We start from the raw sequence: 10,925 nt of genomic DNA on the forward strand, positions 1-10,925 counted from the left end.
TTGATTTGCCAAAGCATGTCATTACCATAAATTAATCCACCCTTCCTAATTTCTCTCTTACAAGTTTAGAAAAGACACAACTGAAGGATGTAACAGACAAGGGAGCTATCTCTTTCTCTCTCTAATCTGTAAGCTATGTGTCAATGCAGAAGTGTGTATTGAAATGAAAAAACAAAAGACACATGCGCTTTCAATTGTGAGTGAGTGTTAGGAATGAGCATTTTCTGTTATATTACTGTTGCCAAAAGGCTGATACAACTCTAATGAAGGGCTGTCCTTTCCTGTAGATGGAGATGGAGACAGACAGACTGCTCCTCTTCCCCCTCTCCCTATTAATACTCCAAGGCCTGCTGCTCCTCCTGGATCAGGATGCTGAGACCGAAGGCTGGAGATGATGAAAATGAAGCAAGCAAGGGGTCCTTGTACAGGTTTTAGGGCAAACTCAATCCGTAAATCGAGACATGGTGAGTCTGTAAATCCACACACTGGCTGGGGAGGCCTATAAATAACCCCCTCTTGATCTGGTACTCTGCTGCTGTACCTTGTCCTGGAGACAGCCCCGTGGCTGCTGAGTGACTGCCCTGTAGACAGCCATGTCCACAAGCTTAGATGCCCATGTCAATAGGCTAGGCCATGTATGCATCATACCTGTATCTTTGCAAGTCTGCCGTGGACAGTACAATTGTGTGTTGAGTCGACGAAGGCTTAACCCTTCCACGCTGAAGATTAGTGGCTTTTTGAACATTCAATTCCATCTAAAATTCACATCTCCCCTCGAAAACAGGTCCCTGTGCAGAAAGAGGTAACTAACAATGAAAATTTTAGGAGGATTTATAGATGTTTGAATGATAGCCACAAAATGGTAGCCGCATCCTGAGAGTTTCAAGTACAAGAGAGATTTCAAACAGCACTCCTAGAGGAGTTCCCTAGTATTCTTATCCCTGAAGGGTACATTGTATTTTGATACATTATAAGATGGGAGTACTGGACTTCACTGATCATAGGGTAATATGGATTTCACCATGTGCATCACCAAAAAAAGACACAAACTGTAATTTACAGGAATAGCAAAGTTTTTAGTTATGCTAAAAGCTCCACCAAAGCCTTTTTAGCAACACAGTCAGCATCTCATACATCCTCCTTACAACAAATTCAAGATCCCACTCATTTTCATTCTAGTCCGAGTACACGTTCTGTGTCTTTCCATCATTTTTGCCGGAGCATTTCAAAGAGGACAATGGCTACTCTGTCACCAATAGTCCCCACAAGCACACTTTCCATTCTTGAAGACATGAAAGCGATTTGCATCTCTTACAAGAATAGTTCGATGTTCTATCACTGATATAAGTGCTGTGGCTGCATGACAGTCATTACAAACCTGGAGATTTTTTACAACGCGTATCAGTGTCCCCTTGGGTGTATTCAATAGGGCACAGGCAATTGCCAGCTTCTCACTGTGCCCACATAACCCATCTTCTCTTGCATCAAGGGATATGTCCTCCGACACCCAATGCAAATCTGGCGCATATCCTTTCTCCCTCATTTTGAGGGCAAGTTCTTCTAGTTTTGCATATATATTTTTGCTTTGGGAATGTTTTGCATCTCCCATCACAAAGGAATGCACAATCCCACCAGGCTCAGTCCACCAACTCTGTCCTGGCTTCTTCCATGCTTGTTTTTTCACTCTCATTGCCTCAATGTTCTTCTTGTCCTCCTCCATGTGAGCATCTGCATAGATGTTAGACATCAAGACATAGGCTGCTGCATCCTTTTCATCCAATTGCACTGCAAGTTCAAAGGCCTGTCTTCCAAGCTCCACGTTACCCCACTTCCGACAAGCACCCAACACAGTATGCCAAACCATTGGTTTAGGATGGAAAGGCATCTTCTTCACCATCGCTACTGCCACATCTAATTGGCCTGCACGGCCAAGGAGGTCAACCATGCATGTGTGGTGGTCAATGGTTGGCATGATGCCATAGTCTTTGCTCATAGCGTTAAAGTACCTCTGGCCCTTATCCACTAAACCCGTGTGACTGCATACACTAAGAACACCAAGGAATGTGACCCCGTCTGGCTTTATGCCTTCTCCTATCATTCTCTCAAGCATATAGAAAACAATTTCACTTTCTCCTAGCTGGGCATATCCTGCAATTAGTGCAGTCCACGCAACTACATTTTGAACTGGAAGCTTGTTAAAAACTTCCCGTGCTTTTGCAAGTGAGCCACATTTGGCATACATATCGACTAAGGTGCTGCCAACAAGAAGATCTCTTTCCAACTTCTTCCTGGCAATCTCAGCATGCATTTCTTGACCCCTGTCCACGGCTCCTATGCTCCCACAAGCTTTCAAACTGAAGATAAATGTAACGGCATTCGGGCAGACACCGTCCTCTTGCATCTCGTCAAAATAGGTCAGTCCTTCCTTACCAAACCCCTGTTCAGCATATCCAGCAATCAGTGCAGTCCAGGAAACTACATCTTGAACTGGCAGTTTGTCAAATACTTCCTGTGCTTTTGCAAGAGAGCCACATTTGGCATACATATCGACCAAAGTGTTGCCAACACAAAGATCTCTTTCCAGCCCATTTCTGGCAATCTCAGCATGTATTTCCTGGCCCTTGTCTATGGCTCCTATGCCGCCACAAGCCTTCAAGCTACAAAAAAAAGTGACTGCGTTCGGAGAAATGCCCTCTAGTTGCATCTGTTCGAAACAGCTGACTGCTTCCTCCCCGAGCCCATGTTCAGCATACCCTGCAACTAGTACATTCCATGAGACTACATCTCGAGCCGGAAGCTTGTCAAACAATTCCCGTGCTTTTGCAAGCAAGTCACATTTGGCGTACATATCGACCAAGGTACTGCCAACAAAGAGATCTCGTTCCAACCCCTTTCTGGCAATCTCTGCGTGTATTTCTCGACCTCTTTCCAAATGTTTCAGCCTAGCACAAGCCTTCAGTAAGGCGACAAACGTATACTCATTAGGATGTACACAATGTTCTTGCATTTTCTGGTACAGGCTAAGGGCATGCTGTGATTCACCACCTTGAGCATAACCTCTTATGAGAGAATTCCAGACATACTCATTCCGTTCAAGCAACGCATCAAAAACCTGCCGAGCATCGCACATGCTTCCAAGTTCCATCAATATTATGACGAGGTAGTTCCCAAGTGATCTGTGAGCTTCCAACCCAAGTTTGCACATGAAGGCATGCACGCGTTTGACACATGCCAGATTTTTCTTTTTCCTGCATTTACGTAAGGTAGATGTAAAGTTTTCAACCGACGGCACCTCGGGCATCCGTTCCAAAGACGTGAGTACAGTCTCTAAGCTAGGCATCTCGCAGCAACTGTTGTCTGGCAGTTCTTGTGTTTTAGACACTTGTGCGCCAGACAGAAAGCTGGCCTTGCCACACTCCTCCATCTTCAGAGTCTGGGCGGGCCTGACCAAAGGATGTTTTTTCCTCCAGCATATCTTCAACCCGGTACAAGCCATCTATCCGCAGCACCTTCTTGTAATTTGGTGCTTGAAAGTCTGTAGATCTTGGGCTTGTCTATTGAGATTCACAACAGACTTGTCAGACTCGCCAATCTACAGCTTTAGCTGCGCAAATCATTAAGCTCAAACTCATTGCGCACGTACTTTGCCCTTGGGACTGTCCCAGAGTGAGAGGCATCCATGAAGTACACCTTCCATAAGCGCTCAATGCTTGAGCTACCTGCGAAAGCGCTCGAGGTCTGTCCAGCAGTGGGGGAAGGAGAACAGTTTGGAGCAACTGGAGAAGAGCCAGCCGAGGAAGAATCATCCACGACGGCTGCAGAGACGACCCATGGAGGTTCCATGGGAGAGTTTGAGCGAGGCAGTCTACGAAAGAGCTGCTCATGCATTGTTGCAGGCCGTAGCTATCCATAAGCTCACGAAGCAGATTGATGGCACTTGTTGGCTTCCAAGGGAACTCAGGCTTCTCAAGGAATCTGTGATCTGTGATCCTCAGTGTGCAAATGGAAGCTCCCTATCCTTCAACATTAACATATTCAAATCTCCTTCACTTTTCAGCCAGGAAATGCAAGATTCAATTTTGGTAAAGCAGAAATTATTGGCTCTTCTTTATTGTAGACTTTAAAGTGGTTGACTCTCTCTCTCTCTCTCTTCCCTTCTTTATCTCCTCAAGTCCTCTTACACACAATCTCCACCTTTTCTCCCCCCCCCCCCCCCCCCTTCTCTCTCTATGTCTCTCTCCCCCCTTTATCTCCTCTTCCTTCACACCATTTTCAATGGATTCCTTTTTGTTTACTTTTTTGATCTTGGGCAGGCCTTATGAATGATTGAATATCATTCACCTTGTTTAGCACATGTCCCTTTTTCATTTTGCCTATCGCTTTCACACGAATTAGGGGGCACATGGTTGCCTTGAATTGGGTCGACCTTGTCGAAAAATCAATACCAAGCCAAGTTTGTGAAGCCACTCCTGATTGCTTACAGGTTGACTGCCTCCCCGTGCTTGCCTGTGGAGCAAAGAGTATTCTGATTCCATTCTGTTAATGGACGCCACCTCAACTCTAACTTGCCGAAAACTCGACCATGTGCCTAGGGTGAGAGTGCTAGTAAGGCCCGTTTCAGACCCAGACTGGCTGGAGATGTGATTAATCTGGTCTAGGCAGGGATCCTTTACAAAAAAGTCTAGGTGGATACGTTTTTCGGGTAGGGGATCTTTTACAAATAATTCTGGGTGGAATATGTTTTTCGCTGTTGCAAAATCTCACAAACCTGACAAATTTTTATTGTGTATGTTCACAAGTTTGGATGGGAATATATTATACACACAAGCCTAGACGGAGTACAAGAATTCGTCGTTCGAATGAGTTGCTCGCCCCTATTGGACACACACATCCAGATGGGTATGAAACCCACCTAAGCCTCTTAACATGAGGGTTCTATGGGGCTCACCGCACCAGCTCAACCACCCAAGAGAGAGAGAGAGAGAGAGAGATGCCAGAGCAGAGGGGAGGGGGAGAAGGGCCATAAGTTAGGCTAATTAGGGAAATAATTGAGGAAGGCGGCATAACGTAGGCTAATTAGACCCCTATACGAGAACTAATTCATTGATTTGTTAAACAAGCAGCAGTATAGAAAGTTAGACTCATGTTGCACTTACGCATAAAAGTTTGAAGCATGTCTTCTTTTGTGCCAAAAGCAAACATGTTAGTATTTAAGTCAAGAAAAATGGATATTGGTCTAGTTTCAGTAGAGACGTGATAATGTTCATTTTAGATGTTGTCAATATCTACAAGAATCATGTGTTGATACAAAGTTCCTACAATGTGGATTTCATTATCTATTCGCACTATTACCCACGGACCCCCCCCCCCAAAAAAAAAAACAAGGATGGGTTTTGACATGTGGCAGCTTAGAGGAGAATAGCTTAGGAAATGCTACCACATGTCACCCTTGGACTCTTGGATTATCACTACATCTTTGGGTTACCACCCTTCACTAACTTTTGAATTACCACCCTTGGACTCTTGGACTTCTACAGACTCGCAAACTACCACAAGCCCTTGGACTCTTAGACTACCACAGGCTCTTGGACTACCACCCTTGAAAGACCACAAGCTCTTGAACTACCACCCCTAGACTCTTAGACTACCATGGGATCCTTGGACTACCACCCATGGGCTCTTAGACTACTACGGGCCCTTGGACTATGCCACGTGCCACCCTTTTGGACTCTTAGACTTTTATGGATTCAAACTATCACAAACTTTTGGACTACCACACACATACACATCTCCAAACTAGGAAAATGCTGCCACATCCCACCCTTGAACTCTTGGACTATCACAACCTCTTGGATTACCACCATTCACTACCTCTTAGATTACCACCCTTGGACTCTTGTAATTTAACAAACCCACGAACTACCACAAACTCTTAGACTACCACCCTTGGGCTCTTAGACTACCGCCATGGGCTCTTGAACTACCACCCTTGGACTCTTAGACTATCATGGCTATTGGACTATGCCACATGCCACCCTTGAACTCTTGGACTATCACTACCTCTTGGATTACCACCCTTGGACTGTGGCACTTTTACAAACTCATGAACTATCATAAGATCTTGGACTACCACACATTGACAGATATGCATACGTGCACGCAACACACACACACACACATATACATGCACACAAAAACACACACATGCACTAGCAAAAGTGGTAAGAGTTTACATGACCAACTGAAGGCAAGTCATGCAAAATGAATCATTCTAGTCATTTGGATTAACATGAACTAAGGCAAATGTCTATTGTATTTTTGGTGGCATGATACTAAATCTCGAAATGTTGAAGTACACTTTAGGTTGATATGTCTCTAATCTCATTTAAGCAATGTATCTATAGAGCTTGTAATTTGGTATCTACCCTGTGAAAGTTGTTTCAATGTAAAGTTGAAAGAAAGTTTTATGGCTACATATTTGTAGCAATGCCAATGAGTATGTCAGCCATGTGCCAAAAAGTCAAGGTCCCTCACGGAAAGTTTCTTGGTTTACTCTAGCCCCTTGAGATTGAGAGTGCTCTTAACGGAGGAGGGAGAGAGAAATAGAGAGCCACACAAGTTTTGGTGGGTGCAGAACACCCTAATCTTCTTTTTCATTCATTTATATATGTGTTTGAGTATTGTACATAACCGGGGTAAAGGCACAGTGACCTTTAACCCCCACAACCTCCCACTTAAAGGGCAATGTGCCTTTAAGAGAGAACAACCAGTGAGCATGATATCCAATGCCCATCAATACACGACAATACTCAAACCGCTGACTAGGTAGACTCTTCGTCAGCATATCTGCAGGGTTATCATCTGTATGAACCTTGACAAGCTCTATGTGCTTGTCCTCAAGTATCTCCCTGATGAAATGGTACCTGACCTCAATGTGTTTGGTCTTTGCATGAAAGACCGGATTCCGTGCTAGGTGAATAGCACTCATGGAATCACTATGCAATGTCGGTACACCTGTATGAATCCCCAAATCTCCCACTAGCCGATCAAGCCATATAGCCTCCTTGCAACCCTCTGTGGCTGCAACATACTCAGCCTCTGTGGTAGACAAAGCAACGCACTTCTGTGTGCGAGACATCCACGACACTGCACCACCTGCAAAGGTGAACACATAACCAGAAGTGGATCTCCTACTATCCACATGCCCTGCATAGTCTGAATCTGTGTACCCAAGTACATGCATGTCTCCTCTACCAAAGCAAATGCACATCTCCTTGGTACCCTTCATGTACCTCATGATGCACTTAACTGCCTCCCAATGCCTCTTTCCTAGATTAGCCATATACCGGCTAACAACTCCCACTGCAAATGCAATGTCTGGTCTAGTAGCTATCATAGCATACATAAGACTCCCAACTGCTGATGCATAAGGAACCTTGGCCATCATGGCCCTTTCCTCATCTGATTTGGGACTATCTGTATGACTCAGTTTCACATATGGAGGAGATGGAATACTCACTGCCTTCCCCCCCTCCATATTGAAACGCTGCAATACTTTTGTAACATACTCTTTTTATGAAAGCCAAAGGAGTTTCCTACTCCAATCACGCGTGATGCGCATATCAAGAATATGACTTGCAAGTCCCAAATCCTTCATATCAAAGGCCTCATGCAACTTGGCCTTTAATGCATCTAGCTCATAAGTATTCTTGCTAGCCAATAGCATATCATCCACATATAGTGCCAAGATTATCAGGCTATTATCCTTAGCCCTTTTAGTGTAGAGGCAGTGATCAATTTCACTCCTTCTAAAACCCTGGGACCGAATGAAAGCATCAAACTTCTGATACCATTCTCTCGGCGCTTGCTTAAGACCATAGAGACTCTTCTTCAGCTTGGAAACTAAATGCTCTTCGCCCTTTTCTTCAAAGCCTTCCGGCTGCAGCATGTAAATTTCCTCATGCAAATCCCCATGCAAGAAAGCTGTCTTGACATCCATCTGCATAAGCTCCATATCGTCTGATGCCACTAGTCCAAGCATGCATTTAAGTGTGGTCATCTTCACAACCAGAGAGAATATCTCATCAAAGTCCACACCCTTCTCTTGCTTGAACCCTTTAGCAACCAAACGGGCCTTGTACTTAGGCACATCATCACCTGTGACCTTCATTTTGTAGACCCATTTACATGGCAACGCTTTCTTTCCATGTGGCAAAGAAACCAAGTCCCAAGTCTTCTTCTTCATAAGTGAACTCATCTCTGATTGCATAGCATACTCCCACTTGCGTTGATCCTTGCGCATCATAGCCTCTCTGTAGCAAAATGTTAAAAGTCATGAGAGAGATACTCTCCACCATTGTCAGTCCATAGGCATTTAAGCGTTCTACCTGACTAATTCTCAACCAACACCAGCCATTTCTGAAATACCTAGAACACATCACTCTTCTGAGCTATAGCATAAGCCCACACTTTCCTAGTTGCATCATCAATGAATGTCACATAGTATTCAGCCCCACCTAATGACCGTGTAGGCATGGGATCACATACGTCTGAATGCACCAAATCAAGCTTTTCAAACTCTTTCTTTCCCCTTCTTTTATGGGCTGATTTAGTCTGCTTCCCATAGAGACAGTGCTCACAAAATTCAAAATCAGAGAAACTCAAATGCAGTACATAACCCAAATGGCATAATAGTTTCATTCCATTCTGGCTCATGTGCCCCAACCTGCAATGCCACAAAGAAGTGCTTGGCTACTCGGTTATTGCAACAACATGATCAAATACCCCTGATACATGTAAGGGATACAAAGTCCCACACTTGGCACCCCTGGCCAAAAGCATAGAGCCCTTCTAAATTTTCCAACTCTGAAAGCCAAAAGTGGTGTGAAAACCAGCATCATCTAGCTGACCCACTGAAATAAAACTCTTGGTCAACTTATGCATATGTCTCACATGTTTCAAAATAAATGCAGACCCATTTGCAAAAGAAAACTTTATGTCACCTACTCCCACTATGTCACATGCATAGTCATTTCCAAGATGCACACAACCTATCCTTCCACTGTCATAAGTGGAGAACCATTCCCTATGGGGAGTAACATGGAATGAAGCACCAGAATCCAAAATCCAATCCTGGGAATATGCATCATCTGAAGTGGTAAGCAACTCTTCAGATAAACTAGACATGAAAAAAATGTTATTGTCACTATCATGTGTGACAGCATTGATCTCCTCGATCTTCACTTTTCCTTTGTCCTCCCTTGGACTCTCTTCCTTTTGATTTGCACCCCAATTTGCATTCTTTTTCTTATCCTTTTGCTCTCTTTTCAGCTTGTAGCAATCCTTTTTCATATGGCTCTTCTTGCCACAGTGGTAACACTCAATGTTTCGTGCCCTGGATTTGCTATGAGACTTTCCTCTTTCTAGGGACTTCCCCCTGAACTGTGATATGCCCCTTTGCACATTTAAGGTTGCATCCTGCTTGTTGCCGTCCATAGACTTCCGTCTAATCTCCTCGGCCAACAAGCTACCCACAACATCATCAAATTTCAGTACTCCACCAAGTGCAAAGTTAGTGACAGCTGTACAGAAGGTATCCCATGAGGATGGCAATGAACATAAGAGAAATATTGCCTTAGTCTCCGCATCAAAATTCATCTTCTAAGCCTGAAGCTGGCTGAAAATAATATTGAATTCATTCAAGTGAGAAGTAATGGAGACCCCTTCCTTCATCTGCAGCTCAAACAACCCCTTCATGAGGTAAACTTTATTAGAGGCAGTTTCCTTTTCATAAGTGGCACACAGTTTCTTCCACAAATCTTCCATAGTCTGCTCATTTACTACTGTGAAATAAACTGACTCTGCAAGATGAAGTCTAATAGTAGATTTTGCTAATGCATCTAACTCATTCCAATCATCCTCAGACATATTTGCAGGCTTAGCTTCAATCCATGCCAAGGGTTTAATCTGCTTCTTTTGAATACACACATCCCTTATTTGTTCTTTCCACAAAGAAAAGTTTGTCCCATCAAACTTTATAATGCTAAAAAACTCCTTTTCAGACATGGAAGAGGATGCCATGATGCAAATGAAGCAAAAATCCCAAATGCTAGTGCCTACAAGAGAGAATCACACCAAATACCAGGTGCACCCAAATGTGTATGCCACAATAGAGTGAAATATCACCAAAACTCAAAGCTCAAAGCATCAAAAGATGCAGCTGACTCATGTGCATGTACTATGCATCCATATGAGCAAATCTGGCCCAAAAGAAAATGCCAATTGCAATGGCAATCCAAAATGCCAATAAGTGCTAAATGGCTCAAGCATAAACACTGTCCATGGGCATATGCATCAATAAGATCTCATCCAAGAGAGCATTACACTATCAGTGCATCACCTGCAATGTGTCAAAGCTGTCCCTCAACATAATATAGCATCCATGTGCAAAGCATCCATAAAAATAGCATCCCACAAGGCAATCTGGGCCTATCAGCGCATCCAATAAGGATCACAATGCATCCAAATGGCCTATAAATCATCCACTGCAACCCAATACACACCACAAATGAGCGCACATGGCTCAAACTGCAACCAGAGTGATCTACATAAGGTATGCTCAAGAAATCATGGTCCCACGAAAAAGACCGCTACTGAAAATAGAATCTGAGATGCCTCAAAACATGGGCGCCATTGCATAATCGGACTCAGCAAGAAAATCTGCAAATATCTCTCTTCTGCCAGAACTCCAAAATCCCAACCGATGAGTGAGAAATGGGAGTCAACACTTATCCACTGCCATGTGGCATAAATCTAAGGTTTCAAAACCTTAGAATGAAAAATGCATAACAGAGAGATGAAATCGAATACACAGAGATCTATAACTCTGAAAATACTCCACCGAATCGCGCAAGAACTGACAGGTA

General features: G+C 43.7%; 1 pseudogene; it reads right to left on the minus strand.

Moving 5' to 3' along the window:
* Positions 1-387: 387 nt before the first annotated feature.
* On the minus strand, positions 388-3,864 carry LOC147900867 (putative pentatricopeptide repeat-containing protein At3g11460, mitochondrial pseudogene; annotated as a pseudogene).
* Positions 3,865-10,925: the final 7,061 nt, after the last annotated feature.

Source organism: Dipteris shenzhenensis, chromosome 6 (assembly GCF_047967505.1).
Source record: "Dipteris shenzhenensis isolate YYH24624 ecotype China chromosome 6, Dip_SZ_1.0, whole genome shotgun sequence".
In the NCBI taxonomy this organism is placed as follows: domain Eukaryota; kingdom Viridiplantae; phylum Streptophyta; class Polypodiopsida; order Gleicheniales; family Dipteridaceae; genus Dipteris; species Dipteris shenzhenensis.